This window comes from Tenebrio molitor, chromosome 2 (assembly GCF_963966145.1).
Source record: "Tenebrio molitor chromosome 2, icTenMoli1.1, whole genome shotgun sequence".
Taxonomy (NCBI): domain Eukaryota; kingdom Metazoa; phylum Arthropoda; class Insecta; order Coleoptera; family Tenebrionidae; genus Tenebrio; species Tenebrio molitor.
In genome coordinates, this window is record NC_091047.1 from 20,901,026 (window position 1) to 20,918,664 (window position 17,639).

Sequence of the window (17,639 nt, forward strand, 5' to 3'; positions counted from 1 at the left end):
ACCGTCGAGTTTATCGTTAGCAACGAGTAAACAGAGCTTACCGTCTTGGAAACAGACGTGGTAAACAAGCAAATAGAGTACAATCGCGCAAAAAAATAATTATCAGTTCTAGTTTTGAAGATGCAGAATATGTCAGACTCGCAATCTGTACAGTGTTGCTCCTTATACCGTGCGATCAACAATTACTTAGATAAGGGGCGGCTATGATTTTGACAGTATCAGATTTTTCGTATCTTTGGTAATTCAGCTAATAAACGCCAAACAACTGTCATTATTAATTACATTTTAAAGCAAAAGTGGTTTTTACTTCAGATCTTCAGAACATAAAAGATTCATCATTGAATCCTACTTTTGAAATTGTGTTTTCAATAACGGAGAATGGAAGTACAGACCTGTTGATAAAAAATTATTAACCAGTAGGAGAGAAATTCTACTTCTGGGTTCGATTCAGGAGTAAATAATGACGCCTTCTAATACTAGTAGTGGAAAAAATATCTTAATCCTTGACAGAATAATTATTATTCCATTTTTTTAACATTTAAACTTCTCTATGTTTGCGTAAGGAGACATTAATTTAATTCTAACTAATTAATAATAACTTGATGTTCTTTATTTTCATTTAAATTGATTTCTCTGGGGAAAATAGAGTTTTCTTTCGTTGGCATGTTAATAAGGAGTAAGAATATTCTTCCATCACCGTTTTTTTCCAATAACGGATTCGTCCCACTCGTCGCAAGTAACTGGCAAAAAAATTATTTGCATACTTGTAGAGATGATTTTTTTAAAGTGCTGATTAGATTAATAATAATTAATTAGTTAGAATTTATTCAGAACGTCTACTGCCATTTTGTTTATAAATGACATAATGACAATTTTAATCAACATCCGATGTTTACCATTTGCATTTTTTATTTGTCCAAGTACGTTAGGATTTCCTACGGACTTAATATTCAAATCCTTACGACAATACATTGCTTATTTACAAGAAATAGTATGTTTTTCTTTGAAAACTAACAGTTCAAGGATTACAATGCGAGATGCCAGGCTTTACACTAATGTTTTGGAACTTTATCGGCAATGTATAAACATGGGCATCGAGCAATACTTTTTAATAAAAAAAGTTTTGTACTATTTGTCAGAGACTTTTAAGCCTCGTTCACATATCAAGGAAGCACAACCAATTTGGGAAAGAAATCTTTTTGGATTTTTATTTCTTTAGGATTGAGGTGGGATTTATTTATCATTAAAGATATTTCAATCAGGCAATGATAATTCCCTTGAAAGGCAATGTGTTTATACGACGTTGCGGATTACCTATGAAGTGGTGAAGTTACAATAGCGGTTTCACCTGGCGATCACCCATCCAAACACTGAGCACACCCGACATTGCTTTACTGACGGAACGACGATAGTACTTTCAAAGTGTTATTATTGTTTAGATGATATTTTACTCGTTATATTGAACACAAGCTAGATCGTAAAGAGAAATGAACAATTAATTAAAATAAACAATAATTCGTCTTGCTTAGTTTGGCGGTCGTCTATCTATAGTTTTTCGGTATTTGCTAATGCGACAAAGGAAGGGCCAGCCCTTCTGCTTTTTAAGTAAATTGAATTCTCCCGTAACGAACGGTATTGTTCAAACATTTCTACTTTGTGTTTCATTGTGTGTCACGGCTGGCTGGCTTTTAAATTGACACGAAGAGGACGGAAAGTATTTGACAGATTGTTTGATCTCCATTTATATTTGAGTATTATAACTCAAACTTGCTTTTAAAAATGAATTTAAAAAAGGTTTAGAGATATCTACTTGTAGACAAGTGCGTTTGTCACAAAGAGATAAATGTGTGTAGAGTTGTCGCATTCGCGCAGAAAGAGATACAACCACCAGACAAAATAAGGAGTGCAATAAATAATAATCTTTAGGAAAGAGATACAGGATGAAATATTGCAGCGTTTTAACATAACGTCTAGTTACGGCGATTTTTGCTCCCATTATCAGTGGTTGAAGGGGACATCAGCAACGCTGAGGAATAAACGAGACACATCTATTACAAAAATGATCTGATCATGACCTGGAGTGTTGGATGCGATCAAATTCCAATTGCAGACAACGGTGGAAAAAAAATAATGAAAATGTAGCCCCGGCGAAGGCCGCCTGTAACCTTTAGGGTCAACTGATACCTCGCATGTTAGTGATCAGTCTATAGACGATCATCTTTTGAGGAAGTTTGTTGTTTTGTGAGCTTATGTGCTAATTAGAGTGAAATGATTTCTTGTGCTGGGATACTTTTCTTCTTCTTCATTTTAATATGTTGACTTTGAACGCTATTTAAGGTAAGTGCTAATCACGATTAACATAAAGTATTTGCTTCTCATCTTGTTTACTACTGCCATTATTTTTCTATTAAGTGTCGAGGTTTCGCTAAACTAAACGCGCACGTTGTTTTTTGAAAATGTTTCAAAGGGTATTCCACACGTGAGAATTTATCATTTTCTCGTCCTTCGTTTGGATTAAATTTATCCAACTCTGTTCCGTTTATGTGTCAAGTTGTTGGTGTGGATTTGTAGATTAAAGGACTAAAAACTCTACTAAATCTTCCAGTGTAATTAATGTGTGCAATTATTCCAATCACGTATTTACGTTCCCTACGGTTTTATCTAACACGATTTTTGCATGCTGTAAGCAGTATCCAGCATTGATTCATTTTGATAACCTCAATCCTTTTTTGTTAGTGTCTCTGTGGAATTAATGTGGGTGACAGAATAAACTATGTAAATTCAGACACTGTTTACATCTTTAAACTCTTTCATGACTTTTAAAACATTTCACCTAGTCACTTTTCTATTTCCGTTATTTCCATAAATATCTAGGCCATTTCTTGTCCTTGAAGATTTGTAAAAATGTGCAATAGTGTCCAAAAAAGTTATAACAGAGTTCTGTCTTGAGATGGCAGACAAAGTTAAAGTTGTATTTACTTAAATTTAGAACAGGTTAGTTAAGTTTACTAGTTAAGTGTAGGTATTTCTTTGCGTGCCATTACAATACTCGCCGCCCTCGTTGCGTAAACTTTCCACTTGTGAAAAAAGCATAAATAACTGTTCAATAATAAATTATAAAATTTTTGCTTGACACTTTTCGACTTGTCTTTGCACGGTTTAAGCGCATGTAGATATTTGTTCGTAATGCGACTGCAAATAAATGCGATAATTAGTGTCCCTCACATGTTTTGCGTCTTATTGATGATTAATTTCGTTTTAAATTAGAAAATCATCATGTGATTAGTGTGGGTGCTTCTGATAACTTGTTTATAATTCACTCAAATTAATTAAGATGAGAAATTTAATGACTAAAATTATATTCAGTCATGTTTTTAAATGTGACTTCGGGTAGCAGATAACTAGAATTATTAATGACTCTTTTATCAATGTGTGGTTGAGATTTCCATGTAACGGAGTAAATTAGCTGAGATTGAAATTTATTGATTTTGCTGTACGGGGTTGTTAACTAAAGAACACTCCTTTGCTCTTTAATTAATTTACATAACTCTATACCGGCATACAGTGTATATCTCAATTATAACATTACAATATATTGTTATAATTTAGTTACATTAGTTTCAATTAAAAATTCAACACTTTGTGAAAAAAGTGGTGCAAGAAATGCCAGCTATTAGTGAAAAGGCAACAGAAACAATTTTAAATATCTTGAGGTCATCGCTGAAGTTAACTAAACTACAGCAATTTCAGATAACATTTTAACTTCTTGTTGATACGAATTATTGATGTTTATAACCCGTGCTCTAAATTTTTGTCAGAATTTGTATTTTAACTTCAAGATTGCTTCCGACGTGAAACGTGGGTCTTTAAACAGCAAATATATTAATTTAAAATGTCAAAGAACGCTTTTTTGTGCTGAACTGGGATTAAAAAATACAAAGGACAAAGATTGAGGTTGCTAAAATTCCCGCATCATCTTGGAATCTATAAATTATATCGGGGTTCAGTGAAATATTTAATGTTTACAAGTGTAATAGCTGAAAACGTATTTATTATTGCTGAGACGCCTTTAGCGGTGAAAATTACCCTAAATACATGAAATAACAGTTAGTTGGATCTTCGTCCTGTAACATTTACGTGTTTCTGTGTTGAGGGTACGTATAACAAACCAAATTACTACACGTATAATAAACAAAATTTGTAAATTAAACATTAAGCACTAAACGTTTAAACAATTTATCATTTGAGGCATAAAGTATTTCTATTAAATGGCATGCTTCTTGCATTTTAAAAACAACAATTACATATTATGTAATCGCTAGTTATGTAGAATTTTGGTCGTTGTATTCTTGGTTGCTGAATTATTAAACTAAAAAGATAAATACAAATTCGTTCCACAGCAGATTTATTTTGTTAGATGTGCAAATCAATTTCTTGCTCTATTTTCACAAAATTCAAAGTTTATTCACAAAAATCAAATGGAAATAATGTTTGAAATAATCTTCAGTATTTAACTTCATTTAACTTTAACTTCAACGACTAAATATTTGTTAATAAATTTGTAATTCTCAATCTTAATGTGCTCAGTTTTCGAAACATTTATTAGTTTCAAAGAGTAGTTATTTACATTGGAGTACGGTAGGTCTACTTTTCAGCGTGACAACTAGGTTTCAGGTTCGAGGCGAAGCCGAGTATAGTCCTACAGAAACTCTAGTGGAATTCGACTTTGGTTGTAAATTTATGTTTGTCACTTGAAAAATAGAATTTTATACTGCAGCAATAATCCTACTGATAAATGCTAATGAGGGTTGTCAGTTGGGGTTCGCAATGTTAGCTTCAGGCAGGGATGTTACAGGTAGTGGTAGTTGTATTTATGACAACGGTTATTACTTGATAATAAAATCTTATTCTTCAGTTGTTGTTGTTAAATTTACAACCAAAGCCGAATTCCACTAGAGTTTCTGTCGGACTATACCTGATTAGTTGGAGCACTGGAAAATACATACCGTACGACATTAGTATTAGACTTTTCGGCTGATCAAATGTTTTCAATTTCTCATGAGTTTTCTCTTCCATTGGAACTCCAAGATTTGTGAAATGGCGTTATTTTTCTTAATATTTCTGTCAGAAATAACATCTCTAGATCTCGTGTTTTCAAAGGAAACAAAAGAAATAGGTTTTCAGGTCGGCAGCTGCTGCGTTGCTTGAATATATCTTTTATATCTTTTTAATAATTTCATTTTCCTTACGTTTCAATTACATACGCAAACATGCTTTGATGTTAGGTAAAATATAAAATTTTAGTATAGCTGGCACAATATTGTGATTGGCAAACTATTCATTTCTAAAAGTTTTTAAGCACAACAACAAACATGCCGACTGTAATATAAAATGATGAATCGTTTGGGTTTGAAAAGTTCACTCTATTCTAAACTTCTGGAGTTTGTTCTTGAAAGCGTTGCGAAATTATCTTTAAAAACCATTTCTAAATTATGTTGATTTTATAAAATTCAAAAAAATATCGTTCAAAGCATCTGGTAAGATTCTGAATCTAATCTGAATTTTTATAAATGGATGGTAGTGTGAGTTTACAAAGTCTGTGAAGTAAAACTTAACACCATATAACTATAAACTTGTTTTGTATGTTTAACACAAGCGAGTAAACCCTTAGAAGACCGTATCAGATCCATGTCAATGGGATTAGTATATGTTACTCGGCATTCAAGACACACAACTCGATTTTCAAATAGCAAAGGACTTTCATTGATATTCGAGGTCTTTCCATTGAGAAAACAGTTTATTAGCCTTAATGTTCTTAGTAATCCTTCATTTTCTTGTTCTAGTTAGGTATTGATGAGTAAAATAAAACATAACATCAAAGACCAGGTTTAAGAGTGTTTTGCATTTTTACCAATAGTTAGGTACATTTTTTAACAAAAATGTATTTACAATTTTGTATTAGTCTTTTATGTAGAATATTCAAGTACTATTGGGAGCAAAAAAAGTGAGACATCAACATCATTGTCTTGACTTTTAATATGAAATGAGCATTATCTGTTTCTAATCTTACTTTGAATTGATTGACGTTGTCATTAAAAGTTTTGTAGGTTGTAGGGAATGAGTGTAAGTAAGCACTAGTGAATATTTATTTAATGCAAAGTCTCAATCAAAATCTACCTTTATCAAAAGAAGGGGGCATTTGGAAAAAAAATAGGAGTATAAAATACATTTTTAAACTGTCAGCTAGAATAGTGTCAAATTTCTATGACAATAATCAAAGACAAAATGACAATAAAGCTTGAACTACTGTCGCGAGCAAAAAAAAACTGGTTGTCAAAATCATGCTTTGCCGCAATGGAAAATGCTCTATTGTAAAACGGTCTTCAATATCATAACCTATCATAATGTTGTATGACATTAATTGACAATGATCAATTAATTTTTTGGCATTTTGTTGACGTGGGCATAGTCAGGCAGGGAAATTTTTTAATTAGTAACAATCTAACTAAATTTTGAAATGAAATTGACGCCAGAATTTTTTGCTCGCGACAGTACTATCGGCGCCATCGAAATGTGAACGAATTTCTGGTGTCATAGAAACGCCTTCTGTTTTTATCTAGATTAAATAAAACTTTGTTCAGTGGCGTACTATATGTATGACAGATAAGAAAAGATTTCTATTACCTATAACTTTCTATTACAATTATTACAAGTTTCCCCGAGTTTGGCAACAGCCCTCGCTTTTTCTGCATCGGTTAAGTGTCGTGGCATGTATATCGTTTAAAAATAAATTAAATCTGTTGACAAATTATGTTTGTGAAAATATGTCACAAATCTGACACATTAACGCACGCCTATGATTGATGTTTCAACACACACTACGAAAATTTGGCGTTCACATTTCGATGGCGCCGATGGTACATCGAATTTTTCAAAACTGACAGAACTTTGATGTCCCATTTTTTATTACCTACGTGTTATATTCTTGGCATATACAGTAAAGTCCGGCGATAGCGAACCGGCTTGTAACGAACTCTCGGTTATAATAACGTACTATATTTTAAGCAAAGAAAATATTTCCATAAGCTCAATGTATTTTTTTACCAGTTATAGCGAACCCGCTTTTAACTAACTTTCGGATATGTGAACCAGATATTACTTAAAATGTGATGCAATTTTCCTTTTATAACGAACTCTTGAGGGGTTTCCCCGATTTACGGGTTATTCTTCGATTACTTTTCACTTCACTCTAAAAGACAAGTACGACATTATTCAAAAAATACAAAGTGGTGTTAAGCAAAGTGATATTTGCCACGAAATTAATTTAACAAAATCTTCCGTCTACACAATATGAACGAAACGCAAACAGATTCGTGTCAAATGATTGGCGGGGGATAATTTCTACATTTGCATTAAATTTTATTTATTTTTTTATTGTTAAACTTAGGGCCGGTTTCACCAACGTGAGTTAAATTTATCTACAGATTAAAATATACGAAAACATTGTTACAACAATAGGTAACTAAGGTAACGGAGCATTTTAACCTACAGTTAACTTTAACTGGCGTTGGTGAAACCGGCCCTTAGATGTTTGTTTGTTTTTGTTTGAGGTCAATTAAAAGTGGGGGTTGTCATTTAAAAAACATTGGTGATGACGTCATTGCTCAAAAACCAATAACGTTATTTAAACAAGTTGCGCGTCACAGGTGCCATTTTTTGAAATAAAATCGACCTGTCCGAGCGTTTTTCTTAAAAACATCACATACATAATGCTATTATGAAATTTGTTCCAAACTTTATGTTCACACTGTCTATTACTGTTCTGCAAAGGGTTCATTTTATTTTTCAATACTTATTTACTTCATCTCATTTCAAATGTAAAATAAAAAATAACTATTAAAAACACACTATGTACTTTAATTTACCTATTATAGGGAACCTCTGATGTCGCGAACTTATTTTGCTACATTTTCTGGGTTCGTTATCACCGGACGTTATTAAAAATCTTCTAATTTACTGTTTAATAGAAGTTATCGCCTGAGTAATATATTTCGGAAAGTACATATAGCTACATATATGTTATTTAAATTTTTTATCTTGATGCTGAATTATTGTAAGATAACATGTCAGATATTCTCAAATTGTAAATATTTTCATGGTTTTAATTATCCGGGATTTACAAACAATCTCCGTTATATCAATGGTAAACAAGAGTCAAGTATTTTAATCAAATGCCAGCTTTGTGGCGAGCTGACAATCATTGGTTGCAGCTACGGAAAACAAACTAATACGAAAAATAATGGTTAATTAAAAGATTTTGACTTTTACGGAAAAAACAACTGTTCTTGTCTGGTCACCATTCCTTATATAAGTTATATACTATGTACAGGAGTGCATTTACAACTGCCCGTAGTAGGTAGGTACTCTGTTTTGGAAGCGCTGAATTATCATCAGCACTGGTCTACTGGCACACCCCTTATCTGCATGCCGTAAGTCTAAACTGGTTTTAATACCTGTTTGTATATTTGTAATTTGTTTTCTGTCGACAGTTTTGATTTTCAATTTATGAGCCAACAGCCAATGTAGTTTTCAATATTCAGTGCCTAGTTCTTCACGTTTTCTCTTAACATGCTCTTTCTAGCTATAGGTACTAATACATATGGTATTCTATTGTTGTTTAAGATTCCCGGTTGATATTCTATCGTGTTCTTGTTCTGAGGTTTACTTATTCTGTCTTAGTTCCGGGCATCAGAATTAAAGACAAAAAATAAAGTGTAATCGAAAAACGTAATATCACACGAATGCCGTTAAAAGGTACTTTTTTGCATATTGTAATGAAAGTGGCCCTTTTTTACACGCAAAATCGTAGTGAAAGTAGCACTTTTTTACACGAAAAATCGTAGTGAAAGTAGTACTTTTTGCATCATTTTATTTCATCTCCTTGGAGATGATTGTCAAAACATACCTATTTTTTTTTTTGTAATTTTTCATAAATCCTTTTAGACCAAATTTCAACTTACATCGATATGCAAAAAAGTAGTGTGTACAACACGTTATTAAAGTCTCTTTTTTTCACCTTGTTGTACAAATAACTATTACAGTTTCAAAATTAGCTTTTGAATTAGTACCTAAATAGTTTTCAAGGAACAAGGAAGGATCCTGAAGGTTCACAAAGAATGTTTAATATTTAATTAGCTCAGCAGTTTGTATTGATAGAACAAATAAAAACAAACATGTGTAACTCTGAGGAACCCTGACTTCTTCAACACGGTCCTTATTCGTTAAAATTTGTTCTGCAATGATTTATCGATTATTTCTGAAAAAGATGACAACATTTTTGCTTCGTAACGAAGACATCGACGCTATTGAGCAATGATTTGAAAAATTGAGACACTTTTTTCTGGAACCTGTAGGAATGTTAAGGAACTTTAAGACAAATGTGTTGGTTTCAAGAGAATCATTTTTTGTGGGAAAATAGCATTAATATCTTTCAAGTTGTACGATTGGAATTGGGTCAAGGGTGGAGCATAAGAACTCTGACCCTCGTATGTTACGATGAATTTGATAAATAAGGGGTTAGGCATATTCACCGAGAATTTTGAATAATCGTTTTTTGACTATACGTACTACATACAACCAATTTTTTAACGTCCGTCAAAAAAATTGCAAGTTTTTTCTTTCGTTTGCGTTCATAAAATACGTGATTTTTGAATCGGTCAAGAAGCGTTAAAAAAGTGCCATAGCGGTTCATTTTTGCACGCATTTTGCGTTAAAAAAAGTGCCGTGCGTGTCGTTTTTTAACGCAATTATAAAATTTTTTCATTCATAATTAGTAGTACGAACTCGTATGTATATTGGGATTTTTTTGACATGATGGGCCAATTTAAAACGCGAGTAAAACGAACGTTTTAAAGGTCCACGGGTTCACACAGGAGAAAATTTTCAAATTTTGAGTGTCGAAAAAATTGTTATCTAAATTTACGGGTGCCAAACAAATTTTGTATGCAACTCCTTAGTAAAGTATCTTTTTTTTACTCGGCGGATTTGCACACTCGCTTCGCTCGAGCGGCAAATTTTCCTTCTCGTAAAAAAAGTATCTTTACTCACTTGTTGCATAAATAACTATTACCGAACCGATTCTACAAAGTTCAGTTGATTACTATTCACCCTTGGCGCTTATGCATAATAACGAATATCTTAATTGGTTATGTTCAAAAAGCTGTTGTACAGAATTTGTAGTGTGTGAACTTGTGTTACATAAACTTTGTTGCATGTGCGCTCTCTGGCAATCCTAATAATGCTTATTGAACACAACAATAGAAAAAACAAGCTCCACAGAAAGACAGATCCTACAACCTTGGTGATATTCTGATATTTTTTAAATCCGATACACACAACTCTAAAGTAGCTGTACAACACTTTAAGACAACTGTAGGTACATAAAATTAATTGAAAGTAAATAAATTACAAAAAATTAAACTTTGTGATGATACAAAGCTGGTTAATTTTTTTAGTCCATTACTTTTTCCATTAGTACATTAATTTTTTTTTTAACTAAAATCACCAGGAAAGTGTTATGACTCTTTAAGTGCACGGGGAAGAGAGAAGAGAATGTTAATTGTCATTAGCTGTCCTTATTTGTGCGATGAAGCTGTCTTTTTAATTTCATCGTCGACCCCAGAGCTTTTAATGAAAGGTTGTTGTGAATTATTATCTGACTCTCTGTTTAATAAAAGAACCGGATTTCTCATTCACAAACAACTGTTCTACTTATCAGACCTCCCACAAAACAACACAATGGATTAATGGAAAACCTTCTTCAGTAATTTCCTTGATCAAGCTGGCTGAAAAATTGCATGTCACAAAATCAAAGGAAAGCTCGTCCGTTACAAAGCTGTTTTTTTAATCGAAATTAACTTTTTGTTTTGATTTTAGTAAAAAAATGTTTTGGGTAGCTTTAAGGGAAATTTACTAAAACCGATGTTGTTTGTCAATAAACTTTTCTAAATCAAGCAGTTTTTACGTTTATTTTATAATAGAAGTCTGGGTTAACCTCAGGGGATTCTTAAATGCAGCTGTCATTTTCGTATTAATATACCTATGTATTTCAATTTTAAACAAGTTCTTCTTAGTAAATCCAATTAGACAACAGATCCCTACTAAATAAATTACATATTATCATTATACTCGTAATTTATTTAAGTTCGTGGAAAGCAAGGAGTTAAGAAATAATTTTTATTCTATTTAAAAACATTTTAACTGTTACAGTTTATCTTTCATTATTTATTTTATTTAATATCCCATGAAAAAAAAGTTTTTAATTAAATTACACAACAAGGGGACACGGCATCAAAGCCGGATAAGTAATGCTCATTTCAATATTTATATTATTATTTATTTGCATTACCCCCACTTTAAAATTTAAATTATTAAATTAAATTACAATTAAGGGAAAAGAAAATCTATAGAGGAATATTACTTACTTTCACAACATAATAGACTCGCTTGTCAAAGAACATTTAAGCTGGGAGTGTAACACCATTAATATAGAAATGATGTTTTTCAACTGCAATTTATTAAATCTGGCACACATTCGGTGCGTGCACAGTTGGAGCTTCCTGTAAAATAGAGCCCCGGTATTGGTAATTTTTTTGAGCAAATATTTTTCAATCGTGGGATAACCGTTCAAGTTACGTAATTGATTATAGATAAAATATATATTGGTAAAGTTGTATTCTTTCCAATTACTACAAAAATTATTCTCTTTTTTGTCGTTTGGTAATTAGTGCCAGTATTAAATTCTCTGCACAGGAAAAACTCATTGGAGATTAAAGATTGTTTCTGTTTGGATTTCCGTTGTCGAGAGGAGTTTGTTGAAGATAAATCCTAGAAGGACGACCTGCAAAGTGAATACATGAGTAGGGAATGAATATTATAGCGTATGTTGCAAGTTCTTATAGTTTAGAAAGAAGAGCGGATTAGATGTAGCACAGACTTTTTGCCTCTTGGCAAAGGTTAAGAGATTTATAACTATGTAGAATCTATGCAGTGTTTGAAACGTATTTGTATATTCTAAACAGATTTTATTTCAAGCTTTGTAATTGAATACAATTTTTTTATAGGGTCATAACAAACTACTATTGCTCAGGCAACTTGAAACATGATTGTGTAACTTGATGGGAGTTTGCATATTTCGTCATAATTATGTGATGAAAAAAGAGCATTTGTATTTATCATGCTGTTAAGTGATGCAACGTTAAAACAAGACGTCTTCACAAATTTTTGGAACTCTGAACGAACTGATTCACATTATCATCACATCTGACTCTTGTGAAGGTTTCTACTTTAGAATATACCTAATAACTGGAAGAAATTGAATTATGGATCTTGATTTAATTCCATATGACTACTGTGTCCAACGGCAGAGTCATATCCGTGGAAAAAACTAATTTTTTTCTACTACTTTACGTAATACTTTCATTATATTCATTCGCTGACAAATAATTCTATTCATTACCCACGAGTGTGAGTATTGGCTCATTACTCCACGGAGTGTGACCAATTGCAAAATAGTTTTGCAAATCATCACATTGATTATTCTTATGAATATGATAGAGCGTAATGTTTATGCAATACTTATTTTGAATTGTCATAATCCGCGAGCTTGTGTAAAAAGTAAAAAGTATCGCATTCCACTGGCATATCATACCCATCACTACACACTACACTGTTTTCTATACATCATTGTCCATTATTTTCATGCTTTCCATCTATAAAAAACTCTTATATCTTAAAAAAATATTTTTATTTCAGCTAGAAGCAAATTTATTTGTAAATGTCTTTGAGTAGTTAAATTACAGCTAATTATTTGTTTTCGAACAAGTGCCTGATAGACTTTTTACCAGTTGTCAGATTTTTCATAATTGATGAGGTTTAGTGAAAAGTTACAAGAAGATAAATTATAATGTTGTGGTTACTGCAATTCTCACTCCCATTTATTTCGCCAATTACTGTCACTTTGACAAGGGTGGTAGTGTGGGCGGAAGATCATATTTCTAACCATCAACCGATTACACGAGAACTACTTGCAACCTCCTTTTATGATTTTTAAGGCTTCTCCTGAAAAGTCGCCTGTTAGGAGCTACCTATCTACTTGCAAACAAAATAATCAATATGTTGGCAATCTGCAACAAATTTGTGCAGTAAGCTAATAAAATGTTGTAAGAATAGGAATTTTGGAATATCATGGATGTAATTCAGTTTGATATTTTTAGTAATAATAGCTATGCTTGAAAAAATATACAGTGTCCCAGAGTTGCGAAAAAGCTCCATAACTTGTTTGTTATTAAAGATATCAACTTTTTCTTTTTTCTAGATCATAGCTACGCTTCTACTGCATATTCGGAAAATATTGCGGTATATACAGGCTGTTTGATTCAATAATAAGCTGAACCACAAAAAAATATTTTTTTTTTCAGTTAGCTATGAACCAAATGATAACTTTCAATACATCATTAGATCCAGAAAAAAAAACCTTACCAGACCAAGCCTAAAATACTACATGTGTCCATTAAAAAAAAAAAGTTGACTATCGTTAGCTATTGGAGATAACGCCAAAAAAAAACATTTTATGGCTGTTTTGTAGTGATTGAAAAACCATATGTTTGATTTTTTTGTTCATTGAAATCGGGTAATAAATAACAAAGTTATGGGTTGAGGCGTTTTTCATCAAACAGCCTGTATACAGGGTGTCCCAATTTTATAAAAACACTAAAGTTATGTTTTTTTAAATGGAACCTACCCAGTTTGATTTCATTTTTAGATTCTATGCTAAATTGTGAATCAAATCTACGAGCTCGGTTTTACTTATCTGCCATCGTCTTTGATCAGTGGCGCTTTGTTTTACTAGAATTCCGAATTGCAGGGGTCCCTTCGAAAATTAGTTCCTTCCAAATAGTTGCACATATGTTAAAATAATCGACGCTGTTTGATTCCTGAATGTCTGCCGCATCTGTTAGGTGTTTACTTAATAACGTGTTTAGTCGCATATGCCTACTGCGATTTTTTAAATATAATAAACTAAAAATGTCAAAAACTCATTTTTTTCAAATGGCACCCCGCATTTATTACTGCACTAGTCGAAAGCTTTTTTGGCAAGTTTTTCAACGGTATAGGGTTTGTATAGTCGAATGTGAAAATCAAGGGTGCTATCTTAAAATCACTAAAAATCACTAAAATAATAAAATGTTTCATTGTTAAACACTGTTTTGTTGGTTGATTCATCTTTATGGAGTGACCATATTGTGTGATTATATTTTGTTAGGCCTACTAGATTTTTGTATTATCTTTTTAACGGAAAAATTTCACCAAATTTGGCGATTTTAGGATAGCACCCTAGATTTTCAGATTCGACTATACAAACCTTATATTGTTCGAAAGCTTGTCAAAAAAGCTTTCGACCGGTGCAATAATAAATACGGGGTGCCATTTGAAAAAAATGAGTTTTTGACATTTTTAGTTCGTTATGTTTAAAAAATCGCAGTAGGCATATGCGACTGAGCAGGTTGTTGAGTAAACACTCAGCAGATACGGCCAACATTCAGAAATCAAACAGCGTTAATCATTTTAATTTATGTGCAACGATTTGGAAGGTACGAATTTTCGAAGGGACCCCTGCAATTCGAAATTCTGGTAAAAAAAGCGCTACTGGTCACAAACAATGACAGATAAGTAAAAACGACTTGTATAAATTTGATTCATAATTTAGCATAGAATTAAAAAATAAAATCAAACTGGGTAGGTTCCGTTTAAAAGCGTGATCTATCATCTAGACAAAAGTAAAAGTTGATATCTTTAATAAGAAACAAGTTATGGAACTTTTTCGCAACTCTGAGTTAACTCTGAGACAGCCTGTATGTCGGACAAATCAAGTATGTTGGAAACATTTTTTTTGACAGCCATTACATCAGTATTTCAAAAACAGAGTTGACACACCTTCAGAATGAAAAATACACGGAAGCAATAATCTTGAACTGTTGGATCAGAAATATGATTGAGAGCCGTTTATTCCAAGATAATTTGTAATTTATTGGAAGAGAAACGCAATCACGTTATTTCCGGGCGACCGAGATAAAATAATTTATTAGGAGTAATTGATAAACGATTTCCGTTTCCCTTTAAACTTACAGGTGTTAAGATTAAGTGGAATTTAGTCTTTGAAGCTATTATGAGGACCGCTGGTAATATTACGGTCTGATAATAATTATCTCAAGGGTCCTTGAAAGTCACCTTCATTAACTCAATTCTGTTCCATTTCAGATGGACGAGTGATATCGCAAGGGACGTTTGTTAAAAACAATTAGCCATGTTATTAACATTATTTGCCAGGTTACGGCAACTACAGAGGAATACCATATATGTGAATATCTTGCTTGCTAAAAATTTATGATGATATTCAAGAATGTAATGTAAGAATAACGCGCAAGTATACCTACGCCAAATTAGTATATTAAAGAACGAGGTTTATAAGGGTTGATTTGGCGCACGAGTCCCAGGTGTAGAAAACAACCCGTAGGGGTGCGCCAATATGCTTATAAAACCAGTTTTTTATGTTATTTTTTAGAATCTGCACCCTTGTTTTAATTTTTAAATAAAAAAAATAAATTTTCAAATTCTAGGGAATTTCGTATTAATTGGTAATTCAAGGTAACGGATGCAACTACATCTGCAACGGATGTTAAAAAGTAGAGTTTGAACATTAATATTGGAAGTTTTTTGGTGTAATACACTGAAATATTGATAAAAATTTCATTAAAGTACAGTGTACTTTTATAAAGCCATAAACGACTTCCACTGACTGACGTTTATAGACGTATTATAAACGCAAATTCTAAAGTAGTTCTTTATTATACGAGTTTCATAAGACACCATTTTTTCGCACGCGTTTTTTAGAGCACGAGGAGCGCAGCGACGAGTGCTATAAAGCAAACAAGTGCGACATAATGGCTTATAAAACGAGTATAATACAATATTTTTTCTATTTTGCCCCTTAAATTTAAAAAAAGTTCAAAACATAATGCTAGGAAAATTATATTTGACAAGTATAAGGATTGGTAACGCTGGTAAATAGACGAACAATTTGTAAGATTTGAATTTAAAGTGTCGTGAAAGTGAAACGCAGTGATCACCTAGCAACAATTCACTATGAGTCACTGCAAACGCGTATCGAAAAGAGCTCCCTTTCGAACCCCGTTTGAGTTTTATACTGACTGTGTTATAGGTGCAAAATAGAAAAACATTTTTTATGCTTTTCTGGGAAATTTGAGCACATATCTGCTGGTCTGGAGCTTGTAAAAACACAAGGAGTGACTTCTCAAGGTACTCCTTTACGCAGTCTCCTCATTTATATCTCACTGAATTTTTATACACGTGTCACTGCAATATTTAATTCGTCTACGTTTATTTGATTTGAAGAGAGATGATTTTAAATTTACATTGTATTGTTTTGGATACAGAGCAGTTGTAATTTTCGCACTATATCCCCCAGTACAATGACCTCAAGTGACAGTTTGGTAAGCTTGTAACAATGCTGTTCTGAATTTTGATTGCTCTTAATTATCCCTAAAACCACTTCAGCAAGTTAACAATCTTGTAACCAACTGCCTTCCTATACAATCATTCGAATCAATTGAAGTGTCACTTTGTGGCGAAACAACAATCTGACGCAACACATTGGCAAAGCAAAGACAAAGCTCTTAGAAGCCAATAATACGGAGACTTTTAACCGATCTCTGCTATGTTCTGAATTATTCTCGATTGATATGTGGGAGAATATCGATCGGCCTCCCACAACCCCGATTAGCTGCGAAGGATTATTAAACATTTCATCACGTCGCACGCCACTTTCATCTGACTCACGATGACAACTGGAATTTGTATCGTTCAAGTAACGATTTGAGTTTAATGAATTTCTGTTTCCGTTTCAACAAAAAATATTTTTATCTTAGAGGTTGAGTTTTTGAACAACCTTAGACCATTGTTTTCGGTGATAGAAATCAAATATTATTCACAAGTGAGATAAAGTACTCACAAGTGAGTAAATTTTACAACTGCCATTTTACTTGAGATAAAGTAGGTACTCACAGTGAGTAAATTTGACAGCTGTCATTTTACTTGAATGAAACTTCATTTCTTGGATTTTTTGCAATAGTTGCAGCTGTAAGATAAAACGTCGTATATCACACGTGATCGAAATGCCATTATGAAACTCGTGCCGTAGGGAGTTTTCTATGGGATGAGTGCGCCAATGCCCTTATAAAACGAGTTTTTTTTGTTATTTTTTTGAATTTGCACCCTTGTTTTAATTTTTAAATAAAAAAATTAAATTTTCAAATTCTAGGGAATTTTGTATTCAAGGTAACGGATGGTAACTACATCTGCAACAGATGTTAAAAAGTAGAGTCGAATATTAATATTGGAAGTTTTTTGGTGTAAATGACAATAATACACTGAAATATTGATAAAAATTTTCTTAGAGACCTATTAAACCACGAGTGCTTTAAGTGCCATAAACGACTCCAAATTGAATACGTTAATAGACCTATTAGAGACGCAAATTCTAAAAACAGCTATTTACATAC

General features: G+C 32.5%; 1 protein-coding gene across 3 annotated transcripts in view; it reads left to right on the forward strand.

The window, feature by feature from the left end:
• Nucleotides 1–2,081: 2,081 nt before the first annotated feature.
• AkhR (Adipokinetic hormone receptor) overlaps nt 2,082–17,639 on the forward strand; it is an 88,655-nt gene continuing 73,097 nt past the window's right edge. The window contains exon 1 of one of the 3 annotated variants that reach the window (XM_069037678.1): nt 2,082–2,337. The gene's annotated coding sequence lies outside the window, so the exon portion shown is untranslated. The remainder of the gene's footprint in view (nt 2,338–17,639) is intronic. The other 2 variants (XM_069037679.1, XM_069037680.1) reach the window with 2 other exon arrangements.